Source organism: Leptonotus elevatus, chromosome 18, assembly GCF_054856555.1.
Source record: "Leptonotus elevatus isolate MCC_2025b chromosome 18, RoL_Lele_1.0, whole genome shotgun sequence".
In the NCBI taxonomy this organism is placed as follows: domain Eukaryota; kingdom Metazoa; phylum Chordata; class Actinopteri; order Syngnathiformes; family Syngnathidae; genus Leptonotus; species Leptonotus elevatus.
This window is the reverse complement of record NC_141256.1, coordinates 3,801,689-3,814,394: the sequence shown is the minus strand read 5'-3', so window position 1 is coordinate 3,814,394 and position 12,706 is coordinate 3,801,689.

The following is a 12,706-nucleotide window of genomic DNA, read 5'->3' as shown; positions in this document are numbered from 1 at the left end:
TTCAGTACTAATTGGAGGTTGGAGAATCCTATTCTCTAAAAACGTCCTGACCCGACTCTCCATTTTAAGGGTTAAAACTTACCTTAGCCAGATTTTTAAAAGTGGTGTTTGTACGACTACCATGTCAACATTCTCTCATTTGTATTTTTACATTAAATATTTTGTTTAGTTACGCAATAAAGCCAGGTGCACTAAAGCCAATAATCGGGCTAATTTTGAGCCTGATTTTCCCAAGTCAGCAAAAGCCAGATAATCACATCACAAGAAGATTTTCTGATTGATTATCCTACCAACCTGTTCATTTCGAAGTTGAGATGCCGACACTCCTTAACGTTAAACCTACTCAATATTCACTATCCCCATGAAATCCCTATGTAGATGGCCACAGATTCCATGAAGGTGATGTGAAACTAAGTCGATTGTGCTCGCACCCACCATGGCGCAAAAGCAAAATTACAAACACCAGGTCTAACCTGCCTCTTTGTAGAGTCAGGCCAAGCGGCGCTGAATTTGCACTTTTGTCACAAACATAGAGCACTTAGACAGAAGGAAATTTATATCAAGCTGCTTTATAGAAATGTTATATATATTTATAAATAATGATATACTTAATAGAAATTAGAGTGGACACTGTTTAAGCTTGAACGCTTCATGGCACTAAAGCCCAAAATCCATCAGTTCTATTGCAAATGGAATCCCGGTGAAACTTACATAACACTTACATCCAAACAAGTTGTAAATGGTTACATTTTGAATTATCTCCAACAGGCCTTGTACGGATTCTCTCAGCTGTTTTTGACAGTTCCATGTGAAATACTCCTAAAACCTTTGTAATGTGATATGTGTTATTTCTTTTTTGTCATGGAACTGCAGAGCTGATTTTCTTTATACTGCTTAAAGTTGTACATCACTGTTTTGCTGAGCCTTTTGCAAAAGTGCTATAATTAGCTGTTATGGATATGTTTCCCACCATGTGTCAACACTAAGCACACTCGCCAGTCTGAAGTGTTTGGAGTTGGATATCTTCCACTGTCTTTAACACCTGACTGCCACTGAGCCTCTTGTCGTATTGCTGTTTGCTTTGATTTCAACAAAACATAAGCAACATTTTGTGAGGTGTCATATATACAGTGGTACATGATTAATGTTAAATATGTTTGTTTTATGTGGTAGCTATGTAGGAATGATACTGCACTTTTCTGTGACATGTCACGATGAATATGAATTACAAGAAAATTCTATGATGTCATTAGCTCTGTTGTGCTTTGACCTGTATTTAAGTTTCAGTAACACCCTCTGATTATTACACAAAATATGCAAAACCTGCTTAAATTTAGAGTGATAGTTAAAATCACTCTAACAACAGACGAAGCAGCCTCCTACTTTCTGATGTCACTGTAGCTCATCAGTGTCCTTTATCATTTTAGAAGTTTCTATCGCAAAGTAAATGTTATATGTTTTTACGAAATAAAGAAATTATTTACTGACTAATGTTTGAGTGTCAGCATTTTCTCTCATTGTCTCAGTTATTCACCACCATTAATTTTCACTCTGTAAAAAAATAATAATAGGACCACTGATTTTTAGTGCTTTTCTTACACAACCCAGGGGTGTTGTAGCCATCAGGAAATTTGAGAGTTTTGTGGACGGCCGGTCCATTCCAGGCCAAAATTGTCATTGTTATTATACACAGGTGTGTGTTATTCACAGGATTTTACCATATACTATTGTGTACTAATAGACAGAGGTGGCAAATCCAGGTCCAGAAAGTAAAAACCCTGAAACGGTTTGGCTTTAGCCCCTGACACTAGCTAGCTAGCTCCCCAGCAGGTAAACAAGCACCATAGGAGCTAGCTAGGGAGCCAACTACCTAACACCTGGGGCTAAAGCCAAAATGTGGCAGGGTTTTTACTTTCTGGACCTGGATTTGCTACCTCTGCTAATAGAGCACAGATGTCTCCCAGGTTTCAACAGTCACTTCTATGTGAACTAATGGTTAGAAATGCATTGCTGTGTGAAAAATATTTTTCTTTATTAAATATTTTGTTAAGTTGTCAGATGCGCATTGATATTAAAGTGACGCAGCTTTACTGCAAGCCAAGCGAGCCAAGAGCATGATTATGGACTATGTGTTACACTTAAGAGCTATTTTCTGGAGTTGCTGAATAAAATACGCTTCACATCTAAAGATCAACTGGCTTGGGGTCACTCCAACTGACAAGACGGCCTCCATTCGGCTCTTGGCTCTCACACACGAGGTGTCCAGCGTGTCAACAGCTGCTACCGGCACTTTCGACGAAAATAAGCCAAACTTGCCACACCCGCAGCACTATTTGGGTGAGATCGGCCAGAATGGAGAATTTCTCCACCAATGCAGCCTTATTTTTGATCAGCAGCCTCGTATATTTTTTTCAGACAGATCTAAGATTGCGTATATTATGAGCCTCTTGACAGGTCGGGCGGAATCATGGGTGTTCGCAGCAAGCAAAGCTGACCCCGCGTTACGCACAACATTGTCAGAGTTTGTAGCCGAGTTTCACAATGTTTTTGACCACCCTGTCAAGGGCAAGGAAGCAGGTTATCGTCAGCTGTCGTCTAAACAAGGGAGTATGTCAGCAGCCGACTTCCTTTCGAATTTTGGCGGCTGAGAGCCTTTTTGACGAGAGAGTGCTGTACAGTATTTTTCGCTTGGGGCTCAGTCCTACCCTGAAGGACGAGTTGGCGGTTCAGGACGAGACCTCAAGCCTGGAGGAGCTCATCAGGTTGACCATCCGGCTGGACATCTGGATCCGGACATTGATTGGAGTAAACCCAAGATCACAAACTGGAACTTATTCTGCCTCAGGTCCACTACCCATGCACATGCCACCCCTACTAGGGAGATCAAGCCTCAGAATCTAGAAAATGTACCTACTGAATATCATGACTAACACCTCGTATTTTGTAAAGATCGTGCACAGACTATATATACATCACCCCCACTCCCCCGGTCGTACGATTGTGCAATTGACTTGGTACCAATCGCACTACTCCCCAACGCTCGGCTGTACCAAATTTCCAAGCCTGAGCAGTAGGCCCTGTACAATTACATTACTTCCTCGCTAGCTTCAGGGTTGATTTGACCGTCCACCTCCCCAGTGGGGGCAGGTTTCTTCTTTACTGATAAGAAAGACAAAACACTGAGGCCCTGCGTTGACTACGGGGGATTGAACGAGATAGGGTTGTCCCAGTGATCCTCAGTCGACCAGCACCTGCACCCCTGTGCCTTCTTCTCTCGTCGCCTCAGCCCAGCAGAGAGCAATTACAACGTGGGAAATCGGGACCTATTGGCCATCGTCTAAGCACGAGAAGAATGGAGACACTGGTTGGAGGGCGCCACTGGGCCATTTCAAATATACACTGACCATAATAACCTGGAGTACATCAGGTCCGCCCAAAGATTGAATTCTCGTCAAGCCCGGTGGGAGATTTTACTAACCCAATTCGACTACACGATTACGTACCGCCACGGGTCCCGCAATGCCAAACCGGATGCGTTGTCCCGAATGTTTGGGCCCCCGGAGGACAACCCGACGCCCAAACCCATCGTTCCAGCCAACCGGGTGGTCAGGGCCCTGCAATGGGAGGTCGAGCAGAAGCTGGTTTGCGCCGCGAAGGACGGGCACGTTCCTGAAGGTTGCCCAGCCTGGAAACATATGGGGTCATTCGTCCAGGCTTGCTTGTCACCCAGGAGGCAGCCATCTCATCGCATGAAGATTTTGGTGGCCAGGACTCCTAAAGGACGTACGCAATTTCCTTGCAGCATGTATAGTGTGTGCCCGCTGTAAGCCGTCTCACCTACCTCCGGCGGGCCTGCTCTGACCACTGCCCATACACTCGCGCCCTTGGTGCCACATGGCTTTGGACTTTGTAACCAGCCTCTCGCCATCCCAAGGGAAGACGGTAATCCTGAACGTAGTCGATAAATTCTCCAAGATAGCCCACTTAGTCGCTTTACCAAATAAGCCCACAGCTCTGGAGACAGCCAAGATCCTGGTGAGGGAGTTGTTCCGGCTCCATGTCATCCCGCTGGACCTGGTCTCGGACCGCGGTCCCCAATTTGTCTCCAGAGTATGGAAGGCCTTCTGCAAGTCTATGGGAGCCACAGTCAGCCTATCGTCAAGTTACCACTCCCAGACAAACGGGCAGGTACTGGAGGCAGCCCTGCGGTGTGTCTGTTAGTAACATCCTGCCTCATGGTCCACACATCTGCCCTTGGTAAAATATGCCCACAACTCCCTGGTCTGCTCCGCCACTGGATTGTCGCTCTTCCATGTTGCCAACGGCTATCAGCCTCCTGTCTTCCCGTCACTGGAGAGAGAAGCGTCAGTGCCTTCGGGGTTAGGGGGTACTGTTGTGATTCCTTGTCTACGTCACCGCCACCCGCTTTAACTTTTTGATTTGCTTTCCTCAATTGCCTTGACGACGGTGGTGAGCAGAGCCGCCGCACCTGCGCCGTGTTATGATTAGTTGTATTTTACAGTTTTTAAAATGTGCAGAATTTCATAAGTTACTTCATGTTAAAAATTAGTCAGCTCTTAATATGAAAATAAAAATGCACGGAGCTGTCACCATTTTCTTACAAACGCAATTATGCCATGTAATGACAGAAAAATGACCAACACAAATCAATGTCACACTGTCACGCGGTAAAGTTTGGTGGAGGACCTAAATGCAGGGAAGCAGGGCAAGGAGGCAGAGGTGATGGACAAAAAATTAAAATAATTAAATTATTCAAAACAAAAGCGAACTCCAAATGGCAAGTGAAAACAAAACGTGGGGAGGACAACAAGGCAAATACTGGCAGCATGACGGGAGGAAAACGATAATGATCCTATGCAGACAGGAGACTAAATACACGCACACACACACACACACTAATGACACAACAAGACACACCTGGGGCAAGACACAAGTGGTTGAGGGCACTGCTTGGTTAACACGAGGAAGGGCAGGATTACACTTAACATGACCAAGGGAGACACACAAGGAAAAACAGAACCCAAACATGACACACACTTGTTATTTATTTATTTTACAGTACAGTACCTATTTTTATTTTTTAATTGTATGAATTGTTATGAAATTACTGATTCAATGACTAAAAAAATGCAACCATATTTCTATTAGGGTAACATTTCTTCCAAACTTTTTGGTTAACAAAAGTATGAAAAAAAAAATATATATATATTGTACACTTTATTATAAATTTAGATGTAAATGTGCGATTAAAATAATTATATATATATAACGTTAATTGTGTTTATTATTATTGTTATTATCATTATTTTTATTATTATTAATCAGCCAATTCATTACTTTTTTCCTCGTAAATATTGGAGATCACATTGGCCTTAAAAAAAAGAAAAAGAAAATAAACATCAGTCAAGCCTTAGGGTTTCTTTTGACTAGATTTTCAATAGGCAATATCAACAACAACAACAACATTTGTCTGCTGATTTTAGCCCTCCCTGACCCCCAAACAAATCCCCTGCCGTTCCTCTGAAACTAGAAAGGCAGAATGTTTGTCACACATTAAAACATACAAATTCAGATTCATGATTAATTTTTAATTTTAGTTGCAGGTCGACTTTTATTGTTTTCACACTGGCGGGCACAATGTTGCTTTCATTAAGCTCTGCGTTGCCTCACAGAACTACCCTTAATGACAATTTGCAGCAATGTCTCCACAAATCTGCAGAGTGTGAGATTAGAAATCAGTGGCTGGAGAATGTTAAAACACCTAATTAAATTGGATGAAAAGCAATGTTGTTTGTTTAGAAATTAATCCAGCTCGATATCACTTTAGGTTTAGTTGTGCCTCATTATGGACGGTACACTGAGAAAGACAAGCCATATTTTCTTTGCAGATAAAAGATCAGTGGTAGAAACCTGGGATTAGCATACAAAACCTGCTAGCAAGTAGGTTAGGTTTACAGTCTATTACCATGGTGACTAAAAAAAATCAAAATCTAAAATTGTCTAATCTGTTGGCAGTCAATTTGTTCTCAACAAATTATTGCATGCAGTTCTCCACCTCATCCAGTAGATGTCGTTGCTTATCTTTCATTCAATAACAAATTCACGTCCGTTTACTGCACGCAACAAACATTATGACCACTTGTGTAATATTATGGTATACAAACACGTGTATCAAATATTGAGGAAGATAGTATTGCTCACTTTTATTGATATAATTGGAAATATATATAATCTATATATGTCATCAAACGGGGGTGACGGTTTAACTCAACGCAACTCAGTTTCTACAGCACTTTATCAACAACCACAGTTGTAACATAGAATTGTACAAACAAACATAAGACACAATCATTAAAAAAATGAAATATTAAATAAATAAATAACTCCATTGATAATTTATTCTATCAAATACTCTGGAAATCGAGTAATAGGCTACTTGGATCATTCATGTCATATGACATATAATCTGTTCGACTCAATAGATTTTTTTTTTCATTTTTACAGTTTCAAGATGGGAAGTAAAAATAAACAGACATGATGTGGTTGCATAAGTGTGCACACCCTCTTATAACTGGGTATGTGGCTGTGCTCCTAATTACTGCGTTCAAGTTCATGTTAAATGGGAGACACCTGTCACCATTCAAAGTTCTGAATGAACTCTCTGATTAAACCCAAATAAAGTTCAGTTGTTCCAGAAGGCTTTTCCTGATTATTTTTTTCTTTTGACAGAAGTACTGACTACTATTTAGAAGTATTTATAATTCCCTCTGCAGAACTGCAACGGTGTCTCATTAAACATGGAGTTTTGCTGATAACTTATTGACCTCCGTAAGAGAATCCAAAAAGCAGTACAGTAAACCCTCCCTCCATTGTCGGTTCCAGGTATATCTCTTTGCTATTTTTCCAGATTATTATTATTATTATCATTATTATTATTATTTTGTACTGTTAACAATTTTGTTGTGGTTGTGTACAGTAATTAAAACAAAACATTGATGCGCGACCCGGAAGACGCCAGAACTAATATTTAGTGTTTCTGCACGGACATTCATTGCTGACGGGCGGCAGAGCGGAGCTAATTCAAGTTTAAACACAGAAATGTGACGCGCCTGATATTGAGCCGACCGGCTGATGGACGTCTGTTGCTGGAGGTAACAACAGCACAACTTTAAATAACTTTAAAATGGCGTTATTACTGTGGGAAACGAAGGTGCTGTGGACAAGGCACGGACGCCGTAAAGGCAAAACGACGTCGGTCGCGTGCGACGTAGCTCGAGGACTATCTGTAGTTTAATTTAGTTTATTACGCAATACTTTTTGTGACCTTTTATTTTATATAAATACTCCATATATTGAACAAAATAAAACTAGTAATACTACAACTAATAAAGACTAAACAAAATTGAAGCATGTTTAAAAATAAGTCTAACAAACCTGTGTTATGTGTTGGTTTTCAGCTGTTTCTGATTTCTCCCTTGCAGTTGCTGGGGAAACAGCTGGAGGGCGGATCCTGCTGACACACCTGCTGCCCATTAGGTCATCAGGCCAAACTAAAAGCTTGGCAGTAACAGAGAGGAGTGTCGGGTTATTGCTCCGTGACGCTACTCACCATACCTGACGTTTTGATACTGCTACCTTTCTAGCGGCAATCTTTCTTGGTGTTGTGGACACCACTAGTAATTAGACTAGTAGCGTTTTTCTTTAATCTACTTTGTATGCTACACTCCTCTCTGTTTTATCCGCCCTCCGGCGTGATCTTGTGTTTTCTTGTTTTTGCCTACACTTTTTTGTCGTCGTCGCCTTTTGTTGAACAACCTTTTGTCCACGTGCTGTGTGCTTTTTGTTGGTTCATTAAAATTGAGTGACTTTCGCCCTGGCTGGGTCTGTTGTTTTCTTTTGGGGTCCAACAAACACTACCCAATCGTGATAACCTGCTATAAAAACGTATTAAAACTAACTGAAATATAATAAATAAAAGTCTAAACAAAATTAGAAAAGAAAAAAACAACTAATGAAAAATCCCCGCATCTGACTTAATGAACCCGAGCAAACGCTGTATAGTTCTGTTTTGTGGAAAACACTACTTTACCTTTATATTTTTATGCAGGATCGTGAGTGGTCGGCGGCAACAATGAATACACAGAGACTTGATATGCTTTTGCTAGAATAACTGTCTTTTATTCTCCGCATATAGCAATCAACATATACTGTGCTAGGATAATCGTACGTTTTATCCCCCCAGGTGGTGAGTAATCAACACCTGCGCTGTGCTAGAATGATTATACCTTTCATTCCCCGCAGACAGCGACAATCACAACTCGATTTGCTAGAATTATTGTACCTTTTATTCCCCGCAAACAGTCGATTTGCTAGAATTATTGTACCTTTTATTCTCCGCAAACAGCAATCAATACACTACAACGTTAAGCAGCATAGCAGCAGTTCAGGACAACAACATATCCTTATATGAGAGGTTACATGAGGACATATCAAACCATGTTTTTTTTTTCCTTCAAGTTCCCAGAACTAGATTTTGTACATGACTGTGAGGATTGGCTTGTTTATTAGAACTCATTCAGTCGTCACATGTCCAAAGCACGAAATGGAGACTCCTTAAAAGTTTAAAAGCCTTTCAGCTAATGTTAATCTCCCTAATGCCTGATTTGGCTGGGTAATTGATCAGGGCATACTCGATCAATAGACCTCTATTGGTCATTGGAGACGGAACATTTAATCTTAATGAAATGTTCTGAATGGCAGGCTATTTAACTGTAATTTTCCTAATGCCATTGTCCCCAATGTGAAATGCTGCTTAGACAAGGAAATGCCAATACATAAAAAATAAGAAGAACAACTCTGGACTATTGAAAGGGATATGAATAAACATAGTTTACTAGTTTTATTAGCCTAAAAAAGAATACAAAACTACAAATGTAAAGTCAGATATTAATACACTTTAGAAACATAATTATTTAAGATGATAAAACTGTCTCAGGTAAGACGTGTGTTATCGCCAGCTTTATTTGGCTTCATTGTAGATGCAAGTAGGACATCTAGTGGTAGATGCATACAACACACGGCATCCAAATGTCCTAAAAACTCAAGACCACATGTTCGTGTGTGTGTGCACTGTATATATTTAATATTTGTATATGATAATATTGAACAATTTCAAGTTAATTTATACATTTATTACATACATTCATACTCCTCAGATCTCGAAGAAAGTTTCAAGTTTATATCTCATCATCCTCTAAAGTTTTGAAGGTAAGTAAGCATTGGTTGCTATCTTACTGTTATACTGATAGGCTGACTTTGGTGTGGTTTAATGTTGTGTGTGGAGCTATAAAGACATATTGAGCTACATATGGGATATTATTTTCTACAGAGCAATAGTAAGCTATACAGATACCTCTAGCATAGGTAGAGTAGTTTGAAGTGTATATGCTCCGATACTAGTCACTGTTATCCATCACAAAACTTTCTGCTAAGAAAAAAACAAAGACTAAGGGTCTGACATTGTGTTTGATTCAATGCATACTTTGAAAGACATCTTAAGCTAACAATAATGCCCAGTATTTATATCTCCTGTCAAAGAAGTAATCAATCTATGAGTATGTTTATTACTATCTTTACTATTGTAGTTGTAATTTTTAGGGTGTTTGTGAAGAATTGCCTTGTACTATGGTGAGAGGTGGGTCTGTTGTCGGAAGAGTTAAAAAAAAAAAACCCCGAACAGCTCATAGTAAGATGTCAGGAAGCTCTTCACCATAGCAAGTTACAGCCACAGTAGGTAATGGTAACGAGGCAGATCGAGTAAGAGACATATCCTGGATCACATTAGATTAGATAGTACTAGATAATTGTTGTTGGTTTTATGTTTTTCAATCGTGTGTGAATTATTAAAAGATACTTTAAAGGTGGAGAAAGAGTGAAAGAAATAATTAAATGAAAGTAATTATCGTCGCAGCCCTCAGCAGGGAATCCAGTCGACGTTCAAAAAGTGAAGAAAAGCTTTCACAGTTAATGTGAGAAAATAGAGGAAACATACTAGAGTGATTACGTCCTTCTTTACTTCTATATTTGTCGGATGTGTGAAGAACAAAGCAGATGTTCTATGTCGCCTGCTAATTAGGGGGAAGAGCAGCTCTGATGAGGCGTATATACTCGTTTGCTGATCACATCTGCACCATGTACAGAGATCATTAAAAGGAAAGCGCGTTAAAAAGGAAGAGCAGTGAGAAAGGGGAGGAGGAGGAGGTGAGAAGCAGAAAAGGGTGACAAGAGGAAGCACATATAATCCATTGCAGAGAGTCAGAGATGCAACATGATTAAGAAGCGACAGGAGACAAAAATATCCCAGGCCAAGGGATCCTGGTGCAATAACGTAGCAAAGGATCACAACATGACAGCAGCAACTCCTGCTGTCACTCTGTCTGTACAGGAAGTTCAACATTTTCGGGAGATTATAAAAAATGACACAAGGACATCAGCATGTACTGTAAGATTTGCAGCGTCAAACAAGTGTCGACAAGAGCCTGCATTGATCAAAGTGATGGCACAGATACACACAGGGGTAAGCTTAGCGCAAGCTAGCTGCTACAACAAGCATGACACGGATGGATGTAAAACTTAACTAAGAGCGGAAAAAACACCCTGTGTTCTGCTGTTGGTTAGTGTACAGCAAGGGATCCTGGAGATTAAAGTAAGTTATTTTCAAATTAAAGAGGTAAATCTTTCGTTCTGGATTGTATGAACTCAAGTTCATTCTCATTACATTGCAATTCACTGCTTTTAGAAACTGTCATTTGCAATAATATTGTCAGAACAAACAAACACAAATAAGGCCATCCCGTCTCTAAACATGAAAAACGACAGCACCACTTAATCCCAGGGAGAAATGTCATCAATTCTCTTTCACTTGTTTTAATTAAAATCTCATTCTGACCATTGATTGAGTCTGTTCTTACAACCAGACTGGAACACTACACAATGTTGAACAAAGCTAAATTATTTCTTGTATATATTTTTTTCATTCAAAAAACAACATTATTCTATATATGCACTTTGCCAATTGCTTAGGTTGTCTTAATGAAATGAAATGATCAAATAGGTATGCCTTCTGGTGAGTGCTTTTCTACTTTGAACGCATTTTTGTAAAACTTGCTTTTATTTATGAAACAAACAATAATGTGCCTACAGAAAACAGAATATGAGAACTCTAACCTTTTAAAACACAATATACTGTGTAAGACCCAAACAGAAAGACTGGTATCCACTTATGATGTCAAATATAGATACTGTATGTAAACACAATAAGGTATATTGAACTGTAAACTTGTTATATTATCAGGATTTCAATGAATATTCCCTTATTTGATGTTGTTTTACATTTGTCACTTTGCATCTGTCAATGATGAGTGCAAGTCACAACTGGTCCTTATACGATGTCCTTGTAACAGGTATGTCAAACATCAAAATTGTGTTAGCATAATTTTGGAGATTAAGATACGGTCCAGCTGTAAAACATAGCGGTTCAAGTGATTATATTCTCAATTTAACCAGGCTCAAACAGTAGTCTAGTTATACTGAGATAAAACGCTGGGGGGAACCGACAAAAAGCAGAGTGTAAAATGTACGTCCGGTATTGTGTACTGTGTACAAAGATTTACTATGCATGTGGAATTGAATAAAGTGTTTTACATTGATATTATCCTTGTTTTAATTGATATTTAATTATGTGGGTCTGTTTCTACTGCCAGAAACATGAATAGGCAGTTGAAACAACAGTTTGACCTACTTTTCAGATTTTTCATAATATATTATTCATAGTGATGGAGTTGAATAATCAAAGTTTCTAATGGCACCAAATGTTGATGAAAGGTGACTGTTGATGGGGTGAAAAGCTCATTCTGATCATCATGTGCCCATATGGCTAACCAGTGGCCTGAAGTAGGGGGTCCGAAATTGTCATTTTGTCCCGTTGCTATATTTGGAGCCCTCCTGTGCCCCCACTAAAGGCCTAAGTGCCTTTAAGCGCTCTAAATACAGAGTAGAAACCCCAAATATGATGAGAAATAAGTTGAAAACCCACCAAAACAAAACATTTCCAGGATATGGACACCCAAACTGTCAAAAAATTTATTGCGTCATAAAGAAAGATGAAGCACTTTTAAAGGGTTAATATCGCTAAAAATATTACACCTATGCTCTTTGTAAGTGCTTCTGCCAGACATAATACATACATAACAATTTCCAGGTCTGTACCTACCTTAAAACATAAGACAAATTTGGTCCAAAATATAATGTGCAATTCCCGCATCCCCAAAGTGGGCGTGGCACCCAAACTTTGAGGGGCCATAACTCGAAAACCGTTTTGAGCTACGAGGCTCAAATTTCGGATTCTTTCTTTTGATAATCACTAATGAAATATACATTGAAGAGGTGTCACTGGGGTGGTTCTGGTGATTTGTGTGAATTGACACTGAATGACCCTTCTATAGTCCACAATAATCTCCTTTGTTTTAGTTGTATTCAGGATCAAATTGTTGTCGCTCCACCTCATCACGGTATGCAGATAAACCCCACCACAGTGCTACTGTCCGCTAATTTTATCATTCTGTTATTGTGGTGGATAGGAGCACTGTCATGAGTATTGAGGGTAAACATCAGGGGACTCAGCAGG